This window comes from Emydura macquarii, unplaced genomic scaffold (genome assembly GCF_026122565.2).
Source record: "Emydura macquarii macquarii isolate MOO-44397 ecotype Brisbane River unplaced genomic scaffold, CSIRO-AGI_Emac_v2 contig_1876, whole genome shotgun sequence".
NCBI classification, from domain to species: Eukaryota; Metazoa; Chordata; order Testudines; family Chelidae; genus Emydura; species Emydura macquarii.
The window spans coordinates 7,278,266-7,303,798 of NW_027132013.1; the positions used below are offsets into that span (position 1 = coordinate 7,278,266).

The following is a 25,533-nucleotide window of genomic DNA, read 5'->3' on the forward strand; positions in this document are numbered from 1 at the left end:
TGTGAGAGCTGACAAGATTGCAACAAATGGCAGCTGCAAATGATAGCTATATAGACACTTAATTATGTAAAAATATATATGCATCTGGGCAGTGCTCAACATATTATGGTCTTCCAGTCTTAATCTGTCATGATTTCTGAATGTAAGCAGGGAGGTACTTACTGAGGAGAAATCATGGGGGTGATATGCAACTAACTAACTATGGATGACTGTCCCAGCAATCAGATAGTATATTGCATATTTAATCCCCACACTCATGGCTTGCTTTGTGTTTTATCTACAGTGACCACTTTGAAGGCAGCATGGAAACTGACCCATCTACTATTCCGAGAAGCTTTAGAAAAGATCAATCTTCATTTGATCATTCAAGATCTAAAAATATTACTCAAAGAGAGAGAACATCTTTGTCAGTGAAGCTTCCACTGACACTGTTCATAGATGGTAGAGTTTAAAACTGGATAAAAAAATGCAGAAATAATCAGAGCCTGCCCAAACCAGCTTATTCACGTGAAAATAGAATCTAGAAATAGAAAAGATATACTAGGTTATGTAATCTATTTCCCTGACAATGTAAGATTGTCTTCATTGTACATCTATTAGTGTTTTGTCCAGTTTACCTATAGATGAACCAAACAATGGCATATTTACCACTTTCAAGAGATTACACTAATAGATCTTACTGTCAGCTGAAATTTCCCTATCTTAATTTCATCTTATTTTTTCTATTTGTTCTTCCTTATATTAAAAAAAATTCCTCTGACTCCTGGGAGTTTATAGTCTTCACATTTTTGTAGAGTGTTATCACATCCTTTTTGCCCACTGATTAATCAAGCTATAAACATTTAACTCTTTTTATCTTTCTTCATAAATCATTCCCTTCTGCCCCATAGCCACTTTTGTAGCTCCTCTCTGAAATCCCTTCAATTCACCACTGTAATTCTGGTACACAGTAGACCAGTTCATCCTTATTTTAACATCAGTGTAGCAACAATAGTGATTAATCTGGCCTAATGATCGAGCTGAGCTTTCATCACAGCCATGTAAAGAAGGGCTATTACCTTCTGGTGACATGACATGAAACTGCTGCATATATAGCCCTGATATATAGATATATATATTATAGCACTTAGGAGAGTGTAGCATGCACTGTACACTTTTATCTGCTAGGTAGTCCCAGACATCTAATAATAAAGTTGTGGCCTGATTAAAACCACATCAAATGTCTCCTGCTCTTCTTTCAGGATAGCTGGACAATGTGATGTTTACATTTCATGATGTTTTTATTATGACTCAGTTTCATTAATGGGACCTATCTGGTCCCTATGAGCCAGGCCTCATTAATGGAGAGACAAAAATTGTGGGTCTGATTCGATTGGCAGAAATCAGCTGCTGTAACTACCCAGAATATCAGTGCTGTCACTATAGCTGGGGACAGCTGGAAAGGGGAGGGCCAGGGCATTCAGGAGATAAGGTGCACCAAATCAGCCTATAGGCAACCTTGGCCACTAGAGCCCCTTCAATGTTTAAAGAGGGTCCCTATGACAGAGGGAAGTCAGTGACACGTGTCTTCTTCCAGGGTGAAACCCTCCAGGGTGCCCATGTGGGTACTGAGGGTACAAATTGGACATCCATGGGAGTAAATCAAGCCCCGTGACATCAGCCATTGGATAGGATCCTCTTCTAATTGGTTGTCTGTCAGCTCAAGATTATGGCTGTTTATTGTCCAATGTGACATTTTTAATCCTTGTTTCAGTAGAAAAAGGATGCATTTGAGTTTCCCATTTCTCCTTGTTTCCTGTAAATGAGGCAAATAAAAGTTATCAGCATACAGTTCCTGTGTTTGTGTTTGCAGGAATCTTTAGGAGTATTCTCATAATCATAACCAATCAAAAGTGTCTTAGGATGCAGAAATTTCAGAATAAAAGCATTATGAATTGTATTTTCATTCCAAGGGTAAATGACACATATTATAGTGTGGCTATGAACATAGAAGTGATTATTAATATTAGCATTTACTGGATAAATCTGTTCCCTTGGTATTTTCAAATCTGGATTATTTTATGGACAGCACGTCATTTATTCCTATAACTCTTGAAGAACTCTGGAAGAGTGAGAGGGATTCTATTCTATTGTGCGAAAGGAGAACCAGAACAGAGCTGTAATGAATACAAAGAAGATTCTTACTTAAGGCTTCTGGATACAGACAGGCACTGAGGTTCCTTCTAATTTAACTATACATAGCCGGTGCTGCCTATTGTAGCCCACACGCTCTCCCTAAATGCTGGCTTGAATCAAGCAGTGCTGGAAGAGCCTGCAAATCATACTACATGTTCTGCCTCATGTGTCTTCCCAAAATGATCAGCTATGTTCTGACAATTAGAATCTTTATCACTGGGGTGGGTGATACAAATGTGAAGCAGAAAGAACATAGCTCAATGTTTAGATCACAGTAAAAGATTGCAGAACTGGTATAAACTGAATCAATTTGACCTGAACGTTCCCATAAGAAAATAAATACAGTTCCATTATGTCCTTTCCAAAGTAACTTTACAGACTGTATTTACACTCCAAGAAGTAAATCTCTTTACTTTTTGGCAACCTGATATCAGAAACACATGAAACTGATGTATGGAATTATGCCTGAACTGAGTATTGGGAGTTCAAGCAGGAACCCTGATTTCACCTGGGACAGATATTCAGGCTAAATAGAGACCTTCAAAACAAACTACCAGTCATATTAGATTGGACCATGTAGTGTAGTGTACTGCTTCCTGCAGTGGCAAATACCTGATGTTTCAATAGAAGTTGAAAGCTGCCCCATAATGTAACAAGCAGTTTGTACATGGCAGCATTTATTTTAAATTCCTTACATCTGAAGCATGGGGTGTGATTATTCTTCTTTTTATCTTCATGGTCAGTTCTTGGCAGTCCAAGGAATTTCAATACACTTGTGAAGGAAATTCAGATTAAATGAAAGTGCCTGCTAATTAGCTACCAAATAAATGTACCAGTGATTAACTTTGTTATAGTTTACTTAACAGTCCCAAACTGACAAACAATGTACCAGCTAGAGCAAGGAGAACGTACTGAGATATTTTCCACAAAATATCGGTTGAATTTCATTCCCCCTTACTGCTGACTGACTTTGTCATACCCTGAGGCCATTCACTGAGGCATCAGCAGAGGAGATGAAAGACTGTCTAAAATCTGAGTAACTGAGAACCACAAGCATTCAGAAAGAGCCTGCTTTATACCTGTCAAAGCCCTCTGGCACTCAGGAGTCCATTCTACAGGTAGAAATGTAATATTTAACAATCAATTCGGCTATACTTCTAAAACGCTTTTCTTTCTGGGTCCCAGGAGCTAGCTACACAAAGTCTGCCAGCTGAGCTTCAAATGAAGTGTTTATAGACTTTGAAATGGGACAGAGATGGATCTGATTTACAGTACTTGAGGCTGAACTGCCTCCAGAGTTTTCCTCAAATAGCCAGTGAAATAGCTCACCTCATTAAAATCCACTGTAAAATGTATTGTCATGGATGGCATTTCCAAGAATATAGAAGTGACTGGTCCTAGCAAGTACCACACTTTGATATTAGTTAGGGTTTTAATGAATTTGAAGCATGCTTAGAGAATTTTTTTTTAATCCATGGTATTTAAAAATGCCTAGTATCTGAGAATATAAGCACAGGTCTAATTCACAGTAGGCAATTTCTTTTTCTAGATGCAAAATAAATGAATGGCTGTTCAACTCTGAGGAGTATAAACAACCTCAACCTGTTTGAAAGGCATGTTTGGTTCCCACCAGTACAAACCCAAGAAGACAGGCACTGTAAAATTATAGGGCAAAGTTGCATGGACTCCCCCAAATCCAACATTCCAAAGACAGTCAGACCTTCAGCAATGTTATGCTTTAAGTGTTAAATCCAGTTCCATTTAAGTTATACAATCTGGGGACAGTGCAGGTCAGGGGATCCCTCATGAAATATTAAACCTTTCAACTCTATGCTGCTGGTTCAAATCTTCCACCCTAAGGCCACCCTAAGATTAAATAGGCATCAACACTAAATTGCCCTTTCATTGCTAAAAGTGCCCCTCCAGGTCAGGATGAATGTGGACTGTGAGGAAGCTTTCACTGCTGCTGTGTACCTCTTCTGTTGGTAAACACAGGATGACTTCATTATCTAGAGAAAATGATATGGCATTTTTCACAAAAAATTTAAGGAAGAGGTCCAGTGGTTAGTGTACTTGCCTGGAACTCAGAAGATCTGGGTTCAGTTCCCTTCTTTGTCACAGTCGTGCTGCAGAGCTGCCTAAGCTAGCCAACAGGAAATGCCAAGGAGAAGCATGGGTGATAGTTAAGCACCTAACTCTCAGCCAGAGGGATGTGCCTCTCTCTGCTTGGGATTCACAGCCATGAACTCATTCCTGGAGTTAGATGCCTAAGCCAGATCAGGCATTGGGGGGAAGGGAGAGGAGAGAGAAAGAGAGAGACTCTTCCACCCCATTACAGTCAACATCTCAGCGGTTAAGGCACTTGAGTGGGATTTGGAAGCCCTGGTTTAAATCCTTGCTCTGTCTGATTTGGAGCAGGGATTTGAATTTGGCTCTCATATATGCCAAGTGAGTGCCCGAATCACTGGGCTACTGGACATTCTGGGACACACAGACATACCTGCCCATCCCCACCCAACTACAAACACTCCCATTCTGATTGCTCTTGGCCACCTTTGTGAAAGGCCTGATCCATGCTCTGAGAACACAAACACTAGACTGGGCCTCCTAGGCCACATAGGTGGGGAAATACCTAGTCTGAGTCTCGATTTTGGTGGTTTTGCACATGCCCACCATCTGGAAACTTGGGTACTTAAGGGACTTTACAAGCAGAAGCTTAGATGACTAGGGTATTTAGATGTCTTCAGGATTAGGCAGCAGATGGGTGGGTGTTTGAGGCTCTGAATGGTGCCTCTCTGTTGGCCTTAGGTGCCTGAAGTAACAGTTAGGCACCTCAGATCACTTGTGGATCTAGCCCCTAGTCTATCTCTGCCTTAGTTCCATCGCTGTGAAACAGGGGTGTTTTGAAGCTCAATACATTAAAGATTGTGACATACTCAGATACTCCGGTAATGGGGACCATATAAATAGCTAAGATAAACTGATTATATTCACAAAACGTTTCTTCTAAAAGATGAGCATTAGCATGCATAACTAGCATTCATATATCCCCACTAATGATAACAGAGATGTATGTGCAGGTCTAGGGGAGAAGAAAGTAATGTGTTTTACCTTCTTCCTGAAATATGTATAGAAATATGGGATGTAAAGTTCATTGACTTCAGTGATGAAATACTAAACATATGACCAGAACAGAATATCCAAATCATCAGATGAGAAGTAAGATTCTAGATTCAAAAGACTCCTTTAGACTCTAGTTTAGAAGATTAATCTGTTCATCTCTTCAATATCTCTCTGTGTACTTTAAATATGTTCTTATTTTGAGGACCTTTCTATCCCAGCCTTTTCAAATTGCATTAGGATATCACTATTTTCTCTACCAAAATTGATAGGAAAAGGTTAAGATTTTCTGCTTATTTATTTATAGAAGAGCCAAGAACAAAAACAAAAAAAACCCCAACTTATTATCTCTTTTACAGGGGCCATTACCCCCATCCGTTTAAAATAATTATAATAATAATAAAGTTCATAAATAATGGTTTAGGTGGAAATCCTGATAATTAGTTAGGACAGGGTTTGCAACAGCCAGGATATTTCTGTGTGAAATTTTCCATGAGTATTTAGAATTAGGTAAAAAGCACTCCACCAGGATAGCATATTTGACTTCATGCATGTGACATGCATAGAGGTGAAATTCACCCCCTCAGTCATGGCTGGGGCAGGTTTGCTTCATAGCCCTTCTCCTCCTACTGCCTTCTGTAGCTATTACACTCCTTCTCCTTTCATGGCACACTGATGGTCAATCCCCTACAAACCCCAACTGTGGCCTTGCTTGATGGTAGATTATTTGTTTAAATAGTTTACAAACTACTTTGGTAAAGAGCTCCAAATTTCATTAATATAATCTAAGTGCATCATTTACACTGCAGCACCGTGACCTTCTTATTCAGAATTGCTTCACTTCTCTCTCATGCTCTGTAGGTGCCCCAACCTCAACATCATTATCATCTAATACAGCATGTAATACATTGTTGATGTACAGGAAACTTTACAGCTGGTAAAATACAAAACAACAACCGAGAGTATAGAATGAAGTTCCTTTCTCTGAAGATCTTACACTCTAAATGTACAAATACAGTCTCGCAAATCACCTCGCTTTCTCATCTAATCCTAGTTATCTTTTCTCATAAATATTTTAGACTCATAGTCTTTAAGGTCAGATGGGACCATTATGATAATCTAGTCTGACTTCCTACACAACACAGGCCACAGCAACTCACCCACCCACCTACCCACTCCTGTAATAGACCCCTAACCTATGACTGAGTTACTGAAGTCCTCAAATCATGGTTTAAAGACTTCAAGGTACAGAGAATTCACCAGCAAGTGACCTAGGCCTCGTACTGCAGAGGAAAGTCACTGTTCCTCATCATTCAGTTCCAGTTTCACATCACCTTCAATATACTACATAAGTTTAACCTCCCTTAAAAAAAATTGAATTAAATTTCTTCTTAAACTCCTTTCTTCTTACTATTTCTTATTTGTATTAGCATAGCACCTAAGAGTCTAAGGCTATGTCTACACCACCACCTATTGTAGACGGGCATTAGCAGCTTTCGCCATCAACTGAGCAAAGAGCATAAGGAAAAAAGTAAACAGACATGATGCATGGCATGACTTTTTGGGTCATCTGGAAAATGACCAGGTGTCTTTTGGGGTGTCTGCAAAAATAGTAAAAATACCTGAAGAACCTTAACCACAAGATGTTCCAGATGCCTGGACAATAAACTAAACCACAAAATGTAGATATAACAGGTATTATGGCAACATAACCTTAAACAAATTTTGTGTGACTTTTAAGAACAATCAAACGTCAATGCAGCAGGTGCACGGGATGTGTTCAAGGTGTGCTGTCTTCTCCTTCCTCCACCTCCCTTTTCCAATGACCCGCTTACAATAAGGAAATTGACTGCTACTGTTTCTGCAAGTGTTAATGAAAAGACAGCATATAAATATTGGCCAGTCTGATTGTGGAGAAGAGGAGCCTTCTGCAATCCAAAGACCAACCTCATCCTGTACTGAAGGAAAGTACAGAGCAGAAAACCTCTCTGGAGCGAAACCTTGACTGGCCAGCAAGATCCATCTGGAGATCGTAACACCGGTTGGTGAGCTATAACTTTTGCTCCTGTATTATGATTTATCTAAGCTATGCTTAGCAATTGCAGTGCAATAGGTTAAGAAAGTGTGTTCTCTATATCAGATGGATGTGCTGTGCTCTCATGAAACCTGTTAGGTTCAAAAGGAATTATGTCAGCAGCTGTCAGCGATTGGAAGAACTGGCAGGGGGTTTTTTGTTTCTTTTTCAGGGAGCTCTCAGGGTTGGGGAACCTGAGAAAGAATACTTAAGCCTAATTCAGCGTGCCCTCAGGGTTGGGGAATCTGATGGCTCTAATTCAAAAAAAATTTCAAAATGACAAAACAATTTTTTTTTTTTTTAGAAAAGTAAGTTTTTTAAACCAACACAATTCTGTGAAATCAACACAAGTTTTCAAAATATTTCAATGTTTCAGCATTTTTTGCCAAAAAGAGTTTAAGTTGAAAATTTTCAGCCAGCTCTAATGATGATAGCCATGTAGTTGGATGGGAAAGGTGTGTTTTAGGATGTTATGCAGAAAGAACCTTCAAGATTTAGACATAGCCTGTTCTCTTCATACCCTTCATGAGGTACACCCAATCGGCATAATGATATTCACGAAGGATCCTTCTTCTCTTGAAAAACTCTTCTAAGACTTCCACTTGTCACACGTTGTAAAACATACTGCTTTTTATCCACTAGTTTGATAACAGACTATAAGGAGGAACTAAAGGAGAGGCAACTGAGAAAGGGGAGGTGCAAGTCTTCTGGTGATTTTGCTAAAAGAGGAAATGGCACAATTAAGGCTTGATAACTCACAAACCTAAAGGCAAAACCACTTCACTGCATTATTAGCTTTCTTAGCCTCCAATCCATTATGTCAAAAAATCGGAAAACTCAAAGACTTTTTCTCCCTCCTATGTATTCAGCTCGCACCTTTCCCATCCATGCTAGTGTCACTTTTCTGCTTTGACAATTCATTTTTCAGTTTAATCATTAGTCATAACAGTAATCAGACATTTGATATAAATCTAGCGCTGCCGCTGTGAGTCCAATTTACTACAAAACTATTCTTTTTGCCAAGTCCAAGGCATTGACCAACCACTCCAGCTGCATTTAGAGTATAATTTTTATTGTCATATTTCTCATCATACTTGATAATGACATTTCTGGAGCTACCACCATTGTAACAATCACTAAAAGTAGTCTGATGCAGTATATTTCTCATTCAGCAGAATACATTGCTTTTAAAAGCACTTGTTACCTGTCAGCTCTGTTCTTGGGGAACCAGGGCACAGTACCCAGCCTATCTGACTCACGAAGGACCTTCCCCACCTCCAGCTTCTGCTTGAACCATAACTGATCAGAAGAAAGACTTACAAAAAACAATAAAAAGGCAGTGGGAGACATACCTAAATCCCTCTGGATAAGAGTGACAGGAGTAAAGTAACTCCCCTAGCCTCATCTACATCAAAGATGAAACAAAGAAACATCTCTATTAGCATACCAAATGGAGAACCAAGCTGCAAGGCAGGGACTGCACTGAACTTTGGCATCAAGGAAAGCAAGGCATGATTGGAGATCTCTGCTCCAAATGGTAATGAACCCATGCCTGCACACACCCAGCTCAGCAGTTATCAGACCAATTCTAATCATAGATCCTTTATTGATATGCAAAACACTGAATCTGCCTGATTACATTGTGATCTCCCTGGAAGGGACGCTGCCCATAGTCAGGAATGATCAATTCCTATTACCCAGCCTAAACAAAACAACTCTGGTATATTCCCTTGAGTCATCATTTACTCATAAACAAACCTAATGTTCTCCCTTGAACCATTGTTTCTTCCCTATAAAAACCCCTAACCAAGTTCAAAATTCTGTTCTGATGCCTGGATTCAAAAGCTGCATCAGTTCCATTGGGATTTCACCTTTTCCTGACTGATCATGTTGGGGGCTTTGCCTGTCTGAAGCACTCTGGACCCGAAGCTGAACAGCCTGTCTCCTGGGAACCTTTAACCGCTTCAAGCTGTGATGAGTGGTGAGATCCCAACTCTCTCTCTCTCTCTCTCTCTCTCACTCCAGGTATAAATTTCTAAATCTGACTTGTAATCAAACTTGGTCTAGATTTCCTCAATACCCTAATTGAAACGGTATAATATTGTAACTGTTTTGTTTATTGGTCTCTCCTTGTATGGCTATTACTCTATATACCTGGCAATAAAATAACTTTTATAATCAAGCTGGTTGCTAGACTCTCCAAACTTCATTTACTCTTTCGTGTTTTTAGCCTCCCTATCTTGCTCTGCAGCAACACTTCTTTTACCTAAGCCAAAGATCCCTGTAATGCCCAAAAATCCTGTGGGGTTTGCTCTTTAAGGGGGTTACTACCAGAATAATTGTAGAATGAAAGTGGGGATATTGATGTGCTGAACCTGTGGCATATAAGGGTGGCAGCTTCAAAGTGTTATGTGACCCAGCCTGTTGAGTCCAGGGGCATATAAGGGTGTCAGCTTCAAAGTGCTGTTTTGACCTAGTCCTCTCAGATGTGCTCTGTTAATCTGTGAATGTGTGTGTGGGAAACTTAGGTCCTGCCGGGTAGTTCCATTGGGAGGAAACTTGCAAATGGGATAAGTAAAGTTCCATATGAAAACACAAGTAACACAAGCAGTATATTAATAAAAATGAGAGTCCTGACATCTGACGAAGTGGGTTACAGCCCACGAAAGCTTATGCCTGCAGAAATTAAATTTGTTAGTCTTTAAAGTGCTTCAGGACTCTCGTTGTTTTTGCTGTATACAGACTAACACGGCTACCCCTCTGGAACGTTTCATCATGGAAGACAGTATATTAATAGAATTACAACTCCCCCTCCAAGGAAAGTAACCCCAATAAATGAGCATACCCCAAGGTGGCAGGCAAATCTGGTAACATTCTTTGCAGCAATTTAAACAACACACATCTACAACTGTTTACTTCTCTTTTGCTTTAAAAAAAAAAAAAAGTCAGTCATTCCAAAGTGGACTTTAGATTTTGTCCCTTCCTTCCTCTCGGATACCTGACTTCAGCTCCTGGTGTCAGTCCATTGCTTAGAAGGCAGAAGTCCACCTCAAACCCTAAATGGTCTTTGTCCCAACTACCGTAGGGTTTACTTCTCTATCTGTACAACTTCAAGAATATGACAATTACCAGAGATGTTGATATTGGTATTAACCAGGACCAGGCTGTGTGCAAGTGCTGTCAAGACATTTTCAGCAAAGTGTGTGGGACTATATAATTCCCTACTACAGGACATCAGGGTGAGTTTAGGCCTACATTTTCAAGAATGACTACTGATTTGGGGTGCCTCAATTTTTGAGTGCTCAAATGTAGAAAACTTAGAGGGAAACTCATCCTGTTTCAAACTGGATACCTCAAAATTGAAGCAATCAAAATAAATAACCACTTTACAAAATTTAGGCTTATTTCTTGCTTCCTTCAGTGCACAATGAATAACACCTACCTTTGCAAATGTCTTACCCTCAAAGGGGGAGCAAAAAGATAGTGGCCCTTGGGTTTTGTTCCTTCCATAAATACTATCCTCTGAAGAAGATCAATGGGACAAGACATCTACCAAAGAAGATGAAAAGAAGTTGATCCTTCCTGAATACCACAGACTTTCTTTAACTCTTTATGCTATCGTGATTGGCACACTAAAAACAGATTATTCCCACGGTATAAAAAAACAAAGGTGTTGATGGCTAACTCCAGTTCACAACTTCAGGTCATCTGCCAAAATCTTAATTGTAAATTTACCAGAATAAATTATGTGTGCATCAAAATAATTAAATCAAATTAAATTCTGTGTGTATCAGAATAATTCTTTGTATGACACATCAAAACCATCTTTTTAATTCCCCAGAGCCCATTGCATCTGTATCCATATTAGAAATATTGCTAATAACACTTCATTATTGTAAATGTCCTCTTTTTTCTCTCTTTACCACATTATTGAAAAATACAGAAAATAAATGAGAAAAAGGAATAATTAGAAAAAATGGCTTTTCTCAGGCTGTCTGCAGAAATCCTCTCTAACTACCAGAGGTGGTCCACTTAGATGAGGAGTGAGACATATGGCATCTATGATTCTTTCCATTTCTATGTCTTAGTGATAAAAAGAAAGCTTTAATTTCTACTACTATTATTGTTGTTTATTGTTAATGTTTCTGGACCATGTTCTGGAAACGTTTTGGTTATATGGATCTATGATAACTAGAAAACATGATACATTCTGTCAAGAGACAAAAACACTTAATAATATACAAGAAGAAAAATTATGTGGATCCTGTGCTCTTTGGCTTTGCTGAAATTGTTTTCCATGCATAGAGTATCATGTAATTCTACTGTTATAGTCATAGATCCGTCTCTTGAGTTAATCACACAGTGTTGTGGAAAGCAGAAAATTGGAAGTGCCATCAACACACTTAAACAGAACATAAAATAACCATCAAACAAAATAGACAGGTATACAAGAGTGCCAGTTGAAAAAATCTGCTTGAACTATGCCTCTTAGAAAATGACTGGCAATTTGTAGCATCTACCAGCAATAGAAAATATTTCACAAAACTTGCCTGAAGCTTCCCAGATGGGGTTATCCAAGTCTGCAAGAACAAAAATGTAGCCTGGAGGACAATATGTTCAAAATTAATTTGCAGCAATTTAGACCAGAAAGTATGTAAGGTATGGGTCAGTCTAAACAAAACCAAACAAACAAACCAGATCTAGACATCAAAATATCAGAAATAAGTTTTTGGTCTGTCTAGCTCTTACGAGATATGGACCACTGCTATCATCAGTGGAACCACCATTACAACTGGCAGGTTTGTTGACAGTTCCTCGTACTCCTAGAGATGTTCCTTCTAGAATGGAACTGAAGGAGCATAAGTGTGGGGCAGTGTAGGGAACATTTCACTGCTGCTACCTATACTGTACCTATCCTGTGTTTAAGTAGAAGACCTCAGTCTTCTGAGCAATCACCAGACCTAACATCACTCTGTAAAGACTGGATACATGCAACTCACTTGTGAGTATGTGTTACATGTCCCCCTCTGTGGCTAATCCACAGAGGATATGACTGTTACTGACTTTAGCTACAGAGCTTTGGCTCAGGCTGTAGCAGCTTATTATTTTAGCTTTGGGAATCCCTGGGTTAGTCCCTGGTGTTGGCCAAGATAGTAGCTGTCAAATGAGTAGCATCAACGCTCTTTAGATAGTGCTGGAACAGTCCTCTGTGAACTGGGTACAAAGGGGGAAGTATACTGCACACTCACAGTGGGTACATACTTCCCCGATAAAGGAAGCTTGTCCTGAGTTTCTGAGGCCCACAGCATTTTAAATTTCAGATGAGCCCCCACAAACATAGGAGCAATTTGCCCAGGGCTCTGTGTTGGATAAATCACAACTGGATATTTTTCTAGAAGATATGCATTAGTTCAAACAGGAATTATTTTGAGGAAGCTCTATATATTCCAGGGGGCGGAGTCAGACTAGATGATCACAGTGGTCCCTTCTGGTCTTAGAATCTATGACTGTGATGGCTGCCATTTTGGCCAGGGATTGCACTGTAAATCTCTAGAGCTAAAAGCTCTACAACTTGAACTACAGAGCCAGACTCTCTAGCTGGGAGCTGTAATAGACTCACGTGATCTGCAGATCAAGCATAAAGGGAGATCTGTAGCACACACGAGTGGATTGCATACACGTGAAGGTTCTGCAATTGCCCATGCCAGATGAATAATCCACTGAAGCTGAAAATTGCATATAAGACACAGTCAAGTAAATGTTTAGGGGGTCAACGTTTGAAAAAGCTTTCCATTTATCACATTCAGAGTAGTATTGAATGTGGATAGCACTAAATATCCATCTTCACAGGTCAGGTTGCTGTACGATGCTGGTGATCCATAACAAGACTGAAAGGCTGAATAGCTGCCCTGGGTGACCTACATGCATTCCAAAGATCCTTTGTTGTTTCAACACTGGACTTAGGAATTCCAAAGTAAATTGGGACAGGTGATTTGCATATTTACATGCCTGTACCCAGAATGCTCTTACATCTTACAGAAGTGTAATAACTAGGGTGACCAAATGTCCTATTTTGGCAGGACATTACTTTTTTTAAACCCTGTCCCGGATGTCCTGACTTTTTTGGCAAAACTGAAAATGCTCAAGAGGGGGTGTGGAGGAACATTTGGTGAGCAGCTATGCCAGTGGCTTGGACTAGCCCTACAGTGGGTTGGGGGCTTGGGCAAATAACACCACCAGGAGCTCCGGCCAGCCCTGTGTGGTGTCCTGTTTTCACTTTGGAAGATATGATCACCCTACTAATGCTAGTGTTGGTGTCGGAATTCTGAAAGCAAACTGAAAGATTTGAGTAAGTTTATGGATGCACTTATTTTCTCTATTACACAGCACAACAGTTCATATATTTCTCAGCATTAGGTCTATAGAATATTCTTTGCCTAAGTAGGGGTTATTTTATTTCATGCCATGTTCTCAACTGGCTGCAGGGGTTTCACAAAACCAATGTAGTATGTGCAGGGAATGCAAAAAAAAGACTGAGAAATACATTTGGGTTGCTGTTTTGAATGTTAAGCACAATAGATTTAAATCTCCTTGTCAATGACCTACAGCTACCCAAAAGATACAAAAGAAGGATAACATCTACTTAACACAAAGCAAAGAAAGATATAGTTGTATTCTTACTTGAATGTTCTAGCTGAGCTCTGATTTGTATGACTCCAGCACACTTTAAGACACACTGACAGTAAAATCCCAGATCCCAGATTCTAAGAAAAGAAACACCCATCTATATACTTTGGGCCAGATCCATAGCTGGTATATATTGGTGTAGCTGAACTGAAGCTTACACCACCTGAGGATCTGACCCTTTGTTTTGTTTTCACAGAATTGCTGATTGGACTCACAGCAAATGAAAGTTGTGCTGTCACAGGAGCATGACAGGAACAAGCCAAAGCTACCATACTTGAACAACCCTCAAGCTACCTTAACTATCCCTTTCCCAGTTCATGTTTTTCTTTTTGTATGCATTTCTGGGTCATTTGATGAAGTGTTACTTTCTGAGGCCTTCACTATGAGAGCCAGTGAGGTAGATATCAACTCCTAACTTCTGTCTGAAACAAGAATGAAAGTCCACCAAAGAGAAAATGTATTGGAAACATGGAGGATCCTTCTCAAATACTCTGTGGGCTCTTCTGATTCATCAAAGAAGTCCAAACTGGAGGATTATTTTAGCAGCTTCTCAAGTGTCACTGGGTAGTTGGCCATCAAAAGAACAGCTCCTGAAGAATGGAAGGTGGTGTTAAGTCTTGAGGGGAACTGAAACTGACCATTATTGATTGGCCTGTCTCTTTATCTTCCTCCTCCTCCACTCAGTAAAAATAAGGAAATGAGGTACTGCAAATAATAAGAATTCAAGAATTTGCTACCTATTTTATGTGTGTCAGTAACAGTCCCACTGGTACAATACACACTCTACAACTCATCAAATTGTATTCTAGGACACGACTCTAAAGAAAGAGCTGTTGGGGAAGGAATATGTCAGGGAGTGCTCCAAAAAATTATGAAAATTTTAAATGTAAAATGCTACTAAAATAAAGGAAAGTGTGCTATACTGTCCCTTCCCAGCATAGCACACTTTCCTTTATTATTGTAGCATTTTACATTTAAGGAGAGGCTCATTTAAAAAAAGCTGAGGGTGTGTGACCTAGAAAACTCTTGTTACCAACTGGTGGAGGGCATAAGGGATGCATAGAGTTTTACTGAGTCAGATATATGCATATTAAGTTCACCAAATGCTGTCATGTAAAGTCTCTATTGAGAGCCAGTCACCCTCTGGTCATCATAATCCCTGCAAAATGTAAGTAAGGATCATTTTTGTAAAGTTATCTAACTATACTGAAAATTATGTTCTGTTTGGCGAGGTGTGTACTTGGCATTGCGTATCTCACAGCGGAGGCTGTTTGCATACTGAGCCTGATACCCGTCAAAAGATTGTGAGATGTACAAGAGAGGAAATTTACCAGAAGAAATAAACAGCAGGAGGAGATCCTGTTTACGAGTAAAGAAAAAGGATTGTGGGGGGTATATCTGGGTGCAGAAGTAAACTCTGGAGCCTCCACCTAGGAGACAAATTTACAGCGTGATTTGGCATGAAAAAGGATTCACAGCCTGCCTTGCTGGAGAGCACTGGTAAACAATACTTTATTAGAGCATTTTGTTAATTAAGTGTAGGCTCTAGATTTTATTTTATATGTTTGTTTGCATTATTTCTATTTGCTATCATTAAAACTCTATACTTTGTTAAATAAACTTTTACTTGCTTTTACTAAAAACCTAGCTAAGTGCTGTGTGTTAAATGGAGTGGTGATCTGAGTGCAACTGGTAAGTTGGAGTGTTCTGTTCCTTGGGGAGAAGCAAATCTGCGAATTTGGTGAATGTTCAGTGGAACAGGAAATGGACATTCCAGGGAGATGCTTGAAGGCCTTAGGGGTTGGAGTGCGCCTATCACTAACCTGCAGAGAGAAAGAGAGAGAGAGAGAGAGAGCAGGGCCTGCATAGACCTAGAGGCGAATACGTTTGTTGCCAGTGGAGTTAGGGAGCTGACCCCCAGAAGGCACAGACAAGGCTCCAGCATGTTAAGGTCAGATGTGGGATTAGGGGCGGTGCTCTCCTAGATGTCTGATGGAGAGAAACACCCCATATTGTAATTGAGTCTCAAGTTATTTTCACATGTAAAGGCCTACTCAGACATGGAAAAGGAAGCCCTGGCTGTGAAGTAGGCCTTAGACGCCTCATGCTATATGTATTAAGGAACTTCTTTTTGCTGGTTACAAATCATGCACCCCTCCAATAGCTACACATGATGAGGGACACAAATGTGAGGATTGTGTGTTGGGATCTAGCCCTACAATCATACCGATGCTTCATTGGACAGGCAACGTTCATGCTAATGCTGATGTCTTTTTTCAGAGCGCAGATGCTACAATGGATAAGGAAAGAATGCCTACCATAAAGGTGACACCCAGCTGTCATTTTTGAGGAGGAGGAGGGTATGTAATGGCATGTAAAGGTTCCACACTGATGAGGAAGGTGTCATACAGGATCTGTGTGCAGGCTTGGCTAGATCTGTCAGTCATGTATGGTAAAGATGAGCCTTTAAAAAGGACTGCAGTCAGCTGCAGGTGAAGAGATCACCCTGAGTGGAAAATGACTGGAGTGACTCCTGAAGATGCAGGAGGAACTCCCATCCAGGAAACCTTCATCCACAACCCAAAAAAGAAACTCCCAGGGTAAGCCCAAAAGAATAAGTGCAGTTCAGCTACCCAGCCTGAAGTACTCCTAAAAAACTGCTACGCAGACAGCCCTGAAGAAAGAAATTGATGCTGGACTTTTCCCCTTTTAGTTGCTATGGGAAGAAATTATTCTCAGGTGTCTTGGAACATCTAGTTTCCTTTTGATCCCTAATTGGAAGAAAGAGAAAAATGTCTGCAGAGGGCAGGGTTCCCCCTTGAAAAAAAATTGGGGGCTGAACATAGGCCCCTTCAGTGTAGATAACTGGGCATGGCCAGGGACTCACTGTCTGGGAGAATAACCCGGTGGTGGTATGGAGCTCTTTTACACTGCTCTTTCTCCTCAATCAGTTGATTCTTCTGCCTCAGTGCTGCAAGCCTACAAGTGAAGGAGTGGGTGTTAGACCAGTTTATATATATTTGTAAAGTGTTTTGAAGGTGTAAAGCACCGTGGCCCAGATTTTTAAAGGTATTAGGCATTGTGATGTGATTAGGCTCAGCCTTGCAACACCTCACTAATTTAGGAGCCTAAATTTCATTTTCAAAAGGAACGTTTGCACTCAAGAGCCAAAATCCCAGACAGTCAATGGGATTTATCTCTGAAGTGCCTAAATCACTTGTAAAAATGAGATTTTGGCTCCTAAATTAGTTAGGTGTTGCAATGTTGAATACCACAATGCCTAAATATCTTTCAAAATCTGGACCTATGTTCATAGGCACTGAGATGTCAGAGTGATGAGCCACACAGAAATATCAATAACCAAACAGAAACACTAAGTATTATTAGGGATTATTTCTATGCATGCTTCAGAACTTTAGACTACTCCTGGCTGCTGGCTGTTTTGTATGGAAGGCACAGCAATTATAATACAAGCACTGCATCAGTTAGGTAATTTGCCAAACCACAGCACAAATAGTTGGCAACTCACAGTTTCATCGGACTTTCCTTTAAAAGAAAGTGTATTCATATACTGACCCTATTACTCTCATTTGTTTTAAAGGGTGACATTTCCAAATGTTTGATTCTGTAGACGGATGCTTTTTAAAATTGGATGCTAGCAAGAGCAAGAGGACTAAGTGAAACAACACAAGGCACATCAGTTTACTCATCAAGATAAACAGACTAGAATTGTTTACTGCTTGAAGTGTCAGAGCAAATTTCCTCACAGGTTCACATTAACACAGTTTTTTACCCACAGCACAACAATATGAGCATTATTTCAACTGAAAAATGAAAAAGAATATTAGACCTAGAGAAGCACTGGAAATGTATGAAATAGACTTACTAGAGCAAATGATGGTTATCAACAGTTTGCACAACCTGTGGAGAGGATGCAATCTATGAAAGGCAGTTTATCTAGATTTCCAGATCTTCTTCAATGTTCATTGGAAATAAAAGTCTGTACGCCGTCCCACAACACCAACTCCTTTATGTCTTTAGCCAGGTGCAATAAGTTATTTCCTGAAAATGGACATCACTACAGCATACACAACTATTGCATGCTTAAAATTTAAATCACCATTTCAATAGATACTGGTTTAAATATTTCCTCTATATCTGATCCTCAGAACCAAAGAGGTCCTTGCTTAGGCAAAACTCTCACTGAATTTAATGGGTGTTTGGTTGAGTGAGAAATTAATAACAACCTTAGGGTCTGGACCTTACATATCAGTTGAAAGCTTTTTAAGGGTATGCTATATGCAAGCTGCAATACCATCCATGGTATTCAGCCCTAAGTGCTAAATACATTAATTTAGATTTGCATATTGTTATCCCATAGAGGATTCTGCTTTTTCACCTCTCCAAGGTTCTAGGAAATTTAGTCATTTTTCATATATTTTTCATGTGAAAGGAAAAATATATCTATCCATGTCCTTCCATCTAAGGAGTCTGTATCTTCCCCTCTAGGATTTGAATTTAGCCATGGCAATTCACACATTTGTGAACTCCAAGTTTGACTACTATAATTCTCTGCCTAGGTATGAAACTGCTGTCCCTAAGAAAACTACATTTGGTTCAGAATACAGCTGAAAGAAAAAAGTTAAGAGACATAAGCATGGGACAAAAAGATATGCTTTCATATGAAAAGAACTGATGAGACAGAGGTGGATTCTATTCTCACATCAATCTTACTCCTGTGTAATTCTACTGACTTCGGTGGAAATCTGATTGCTTTATGTTAATGTCAGTGAGATCAGAACCAGGTCCACAGACTACAAATAGAAAAGCTGTTCCAGATAACAGGAAAATGCAGCTAAGACTTTTGTACCATTGTATGAAAATACAGGAGGCCCGTGCAAGGTGAGTTGAAGAAGTGGCTAAAGGAGTAGAAACAGACAAAGCCCAAGAATTGATGGGGCTAGTCTATGGGGAGTTTCAAATGAAGAGAGAGAATTTTTTGAACTAGGCTGGAGAATCTGTGGAATTGTTTAAGGACAGGGGTGATATGATTGTAACAAACACAGAGATAATTGTTTTAATGATTCCATAGTACTCTCTCCCAGCATTTGGGTTGTAATTCTCACATGCTAGATTTGTATTGTATTTTGTATATTATGATTTGTATTATACCCAAACAACAGAACGTGTGTGTCAAGATATTAAGGGGTTTCTCAGCTGCACTGTTCCCTCTGTGTATCATGGTTCAAGATAACTTTTCAGAGAAAAGCATGGCTGGAAAGATGGAGGTGTGCAGCATCAAAGTTGCCAGGAAGTACTGTGACTAAAGATATACAAATTTTCATAACATTGGTAGCAACAGGGTGGCATTTTTGCTGTGTGAGAAGAAAACTTCTTTGTGTACCCCCGACATGACAAAATCATGAGTCAGTGGTTGCTGTGTCAGACTCATGTGAGTAATGTAAGGCTCTTTGTGGGCTCATACTGAATGCATCGATCCTCACTTATTTTTCTTATGATAATTTATATTTTGGCAATGATTTTTTAAGGTTGAACAAGTCCGGTGACATTTCTGTCACACTATGTTGATATGATGACATAGTTGTAAAGTTCTGTACTTCCAGATGGAAAACAAGTTTTCGGTTATAGTCATGGTATCTTGTGACACCAGGACATCCGAGGCTGAGTGGGTTGCTCCTCTTGACTTTAAAGGGTGAAAGCACCATGGATCTGCCAGAAGCAAACTCCATCCCCAGTTAAGGGAAAGTTTTATTATCTAGGTATAACAGACAAGCCCTGGTCCACACTCATCTGGCGATTTGGCGGCAGTCGACAGGAGTTACGCAAACTACACAGAGTAGCTTGCGTAACTCATGTCGACTGCTGTGCTTCCCTTCTGTGCGCTGTCTACACTGCGCTGCGGCGATGGGAACAGAAACTAGAAAGTGAACTAGAAAGTGAGAATTACAATCCTCAAGGCATCAATGGGAGTCTTGTCCAGTTCTCCTTAGACTCAGAACAACAGTATGTTTCTTGATTATGTGTGGATGTGTAAAGTGTGTGTGGGGGGGGGGGTCTTAAGGACTCTATGCCAAGGACTTCCCCAACAGGGGCAATTTTTGTTTGTTTGTTTCAAACGGAATCTCCAATCACTCCATGTGCTTCTGCCTGCCACTCTCCTATAGTATGTTCCCCTCTATAGGCAGTGGATATCTGTGCCTAAGTTAATGCTTTTCATCTCCAACAAGTGAGGCTGGGATAATAGTGGCAACTCTGCAGCCTGAGAGGCAAAATTCTTCCATATTCTGGCCTCATGGAGATCCCTAACATTGAATCCAACAATTTGGGAATAGATTCTATTATGTATAGGCTCTGAGCACATACTATACTGGTGTATTACAGTATATATTATTCATTAACCATACTTATGGTATATTTTACATCATAAATGCATTTGAAACTGTGTGATTATTTTCTTAAATGTTGGTAGAAATGTACTTCTTTTCCTGGTATAATGATTAGATTTATAATGCTAGTTAATGTACTTTTTTATTTTGTTAAGACCTAATAAATCTCAGAGGATGAAAACTATGCATTTGATAGCTTTATTTCTTTCAAATTCTCTGGTTATTTTTCATCATTATATATGACTGTGAGTCTTTTTCATGTGTCTGATAATCATGTAGTAATGACTGAAATAGTTGAGATGAGAAATGCCAAAAAAATATCATTTCCCATAATTTATAAACCAGAATTTGACTGCTTTAAAAAAAAAAACATTTGACAGGGGCATGGTAAGATAGGCTTCATCCCCCCCCACCCCCCCAACTTAAGTTTTATAGCAATGGCTTTTTAAAAAAACTTCGTACTGTAGGATATATATCTCATATTAACAAGCTTCATTATATCAATAGCTGTGCAATATTTGCTTGTCTCCTCGATAAACAAAAGAGGCATTGCCTTTGCTCTCCGGGCAAAGAATAAACTGACTACTTCCCTATCTCTGAAGAATCTGAAAATGTGACGAGTATTTAATATTTGAATAGCACTCAGTTCTAATATTGACATTCTCTCAAAGATAGTTTTAAGCTCTTCAAGATGCTAGGAAGCTCAAAGAAGAACCAACAGCAGATTCATGGACAGACAACAATAAATCACACTGTCAGAAGACATTTTTCATTCTTTTTAGAGGAGGAGATGTAAACCTGAGATCGCACAGCACTTCTCCCTAAAGCCAAAATGTAACTCCCAATTTGGGGTAACACATATTTCTGCTTATCCAAAATTCTCCTAGTGTCAACAGGATACAATATTTTCCCTCAATTACTATCCTGCTGCAAGGTGTTGTGTATTTGTTTAAAGACATGACTCATTCCAGGTGCCTACATTTCAGTGGTGGGCTCTCTAATATCTCCTTTCAGTAGGTGTACTGTAAAGGTTGAATTCTGTATTGTCTATGAACTGCAAAGTCTCAAATGAGAGAGGTAAAGATTTCGACAGTGGGTTGATCTAGGGTGCCATCTTTGTATCACCCTCTGATTATGACAACCACTGGAGGCAGTCTTGGCTCCTGGTGCATGCAAAAAGAATCTCAGGGCTCCTCTAAAATTTGCCATCAGTCTCGCCAGCTTGGGACTACCGGAGTAGAGCACACCCCAGACAAGTTCTGCCATATCTGTTATATTCTGGGGGTATGGGGCAGTGAGGGAAGCAGAAGTTGATATTCCATAGCTAGCTATGCCAGCTTTATGTCACCTGAGGTTTTCCCAATATAATGGGAATCTCCATATGCCCTGTTAGTTCAGGTTCTCATCCTCTTTATGTTGTCAGAGTAGTGCAAAGTGGAAAGAATGGGGGGGCAGGATCTGTACCTTTCATTATAACATGTGTATTACATAATATTTAGTACCTCAAAATGTATTAAACAGAGCATTTGTATAGATTTTTTTATATATATAAATCTGTAAACTGCTCATTCGCTATGATGTCTTTCTATTAAAAGTGCATCACAATAAAAAGCTCTGAATACAGGATGGGTTTAGTAAACATGTTTTCTTTCATATAGCCAAATTTATTAACTGTTTTTCCCCCTTGAAAATTTTAGTTGACACTTCTGGACATTTATATCTCTGAGAAGAAGACAAAATAGTGCCTAGAGAAAAAGAGAAGCTAAAGAACAAAATCTAAAGCTTTTTATTTTTTTTTAAGCCTAAGGAATGAAATCAAACCCAGGAGATGTACATCAGGTAGAAAAGTGTATCATAATAGCCTAAAAAGAATCCAATAGTGCTTCATTTGGTGTTTTGCTGCAGTGTTTTTCTCATTGTGTTGAGGTTTAAGATTATACCTCAATGTATTAAACCCACTCTGTAGGTATTCTTGGCAGAAGCTGATGTAAAGCAGGCAGTAAAAGCATTTTCAGAATTGCAATGATGTTTGCTAAGCACTGTAGACCCATCTTAGGGCATTTTTCTCCTCTGAATAGCATGCTGTGGTTTGGCTGAATCACCATCTATAATGGGAGAGGGGAATGGATAGTAGTTTGCTGCTCCTCTTGTCAGTGACAAATATCCATTAGACAGATACAGTATCAATAGTAAATGATCAATAGGAAAATTGACCTATCATACGTATGTAAAGAATAAATCGCCCCTTATACAAAAGTGGGCTCAGCATCTATGGAATTTAACTTTCTTCTCTGTACTCAAGCAATACTTCCTTTACTCATGTGAGTAGCCCCATACAAATGTATTAGATATCTAAGGAGGAATCCTTTTTTTCTTGACTTCAATGGAAGGTTTGCTACTGACTTCAATGAGACCAGATTTCATCTCTCTTTTCTATATAAAAAAATCACAAATCTGGAATAAACCTTGCACAACTTAGTCTGAATTTCTCCCAACATACTTTGATGCATCTTTAGTGCAAGTCAAGGTTATCAATCTGGTGTTTCCTGCTGTAGAATACATAAGGTGGCACAACATTAAATGTGCATTTGGAAGCAACAAATCAATGGAAAAGAAAACATGATGACACTGAGCCATCAAAATGGCACATCAGCCATTTTTCAGAGGTTCTAGATCACCACTGCATTAAAGTATCACCATTCTAGATCTGATATTATTGTTACATTACTATAACACTAGCTACTAATGAGATGCACTACTGAGAGCAGTGCAGCTCTTATCAAATTTTAGCATTGGATGATACTTAAATGTCTGGGGTGCAGGCCTAATACAAATCCCCCTGCCAGTGAATGGAATAAGCCCCCCACAGTGCCTTATGTAGTGACAAATCAAAACAATGCTGTCAAGATTAGAGGCAAATCTTTGATTGTTTGGGAATACTACTGTTTTCCTCAGTCTAATACAATTCTCTCTCTCTCACACACACACACACTCCATCCATCAGCTAATGTCTTGAGGCTGAGGTTTAATTATCTTTGTCATCTTAGCTTGCAAAACCAGACAAATTATCATGAAAGGACTCAACACTTTCAAAATCTAGCTTCATTTTTTCCACTTTAACTCCCTGACTTTCTCTTCCACAAACAGTACAACTTTCCAGAAAACCAACCTGCCTTTTATTTTTGGTTTATTCAGGGGGAGAACATAGTAAATGTTTGCCAGGATGATATGTAGCTAAACATTTTAAGAAACTTCCATTGTTTTAAGCAAATCATTAAGATTCAAGCTATCATGGCACAGAGCATTACATTTAGCATCTATCTTATAAGCATTCTGTTATCTCATACTCTTAACAAATGCTAAATGGTACACCATATGCTGGAAGTAAAACTAGTCCAGAATGGTAAATTGGCATAAGTTACTTCCTGTCAATTAACAATAAAAAGGAAGAGCATAAACTGAAAACAAATACTCATTTATTATAAATACAAATGATGTGGTCTAATTGAGAACCACTGGGTAGAGAAAGTCCATTAATTTTCACAGATTTATTAACAAAAACAAAAACAAAACAAAAAAGCCATAACTATGGAGTCATTATCTCAGTGTATTCTAATATCCCTAGCTCCAACTCTGTTAAAGAGATGCCACACATGTCTTTAAATAATCTGTCCTAAGAAAATTCTAATTTCTGCTTTTTACAGAAGTGAGTGACTGACAGAGCCATTGGAGAGAAAGCTATTTCCTTCACGAAAAAAAATAATATTTTTCAAGAATATATTATTTCCTCAGATTATAAAGGGTTGCTTGCAGTAGTTCTTTGTTTTGCTTCCCTTGATTTTTAAAAGGTAGTATACAACTATGTAATTTGTACTGTGTGATTACATAACAAACACATATTTATTCATTTATTTCTTTGTTTGGGTGTTTTAAAACTGTAATAATACAGCATCCTTGATTTAAAAAAAATACACTAATAAATGGACCCATCAATTGCCCTAGATCAAATAACATAATCCAGCAGGAACATAAATATAATAGAAATAAATCACACCTACCCACAATCCAAACCATCTCCTCATAAACAAGGAAGAAAAGATAGGCCTTGCAGCATCCCCTAGAGGCTCATAAACTCAGGTGATTAGAAGATTAGAGGAAGTGAATTCCAAAGGTCAGGGGCCCTAATGGAGAATGCCCTACAGGTGGCCCCCTCTCTCTTATACGGATGGGGCTTCAGGTCAGGTACCTTCACTGACTGCAACTGCAGCAGTATTCCAGGAGGAGAGAGATGGTCTCTTAGACAGGACTCACGCCATTTAGGGCTTTATAGGTCAAAACAAACACCTTAAAATTAAGCTGGAAACAAAAAGGGAACCAGTACTGATCACACAGCACAGGTTTGCTGTGTTCACCATAAAAGACACCACTTACCAAGCTGCCCACTGAATTCTGTGCTAGTTGTGGTTTCCAAATATATTTAAAATGTAGCATAGTTCATTTGAGTTGACAAAAGCATGGATACTGGGTGCAAGCTCTGCATCTGTAAGAAAGAAACATAACTCTCCAGCTGTCCACAGTGTGAGGAAAATCCATAACCTGATCAAGGCTGCTTACTCAGTTACAATGACTCCCCCTTCAGCAGAGCCTGCAGTGACACATCTCTCCAGCATGCTGCAGCTGTCTATCCCTGGACAGGGCCCAGGTATTCCCCTCTCACCAGAGCCACAAGTCTGCGTGGTGCTGGTGCACACACTGTTACAGACTCCCAGCTTGTCCCTCTCCTAGTCTCACCCAAGTCTTGTTCCAGCCCATTTAAGCCTTGTCCGTGCCCTAGTCCCACCCTACTCCAGCCCTGTTCCTGACTTCCTCCAGCCCTGCACCCACCTCCTGACCTCTATATCGTTGGATTGACTCCAACCCAGCTTCAGACTCCCATTTTGCAAATACAATCAACCGAAAACACATCTTCAAAAAAACAGAGCAGGAACAACCTTTGCCATTTCTTCTGATTGCTTCCCTCCCTCAGCCAGCATATAGCATCTCAGTCTTATCTAGCTAGAACGCAGGTGT

At 39.4% G+C, this 25,533-nt stretch overlaps 1 long non-coding RNA gene across 1 annotated transcript; it reads right to left on the reverse strand.

Annotated features, from left to right (window-relative positions):
• Positions 1 to 1,261: 1,261 nt before the first annotated feature.
• LOC137159626 (uncharacterized) lies at positions 1,262 to 10,900 on the reverse strand. The gene is made up of 2 exons (XR_010921669.1): positions 10,812 to 10,900; positions 1,262 to 1,795 (listed from the first exon to the last, which is right to left on the reverse strand). It is a non-coding gene; the product is annotated as an uncharacterized lncRNA (long non-coding RNA).
• Between the last annotated feature and the right edge of the window lie 14,633 nt (positions 10,901 to 25,533).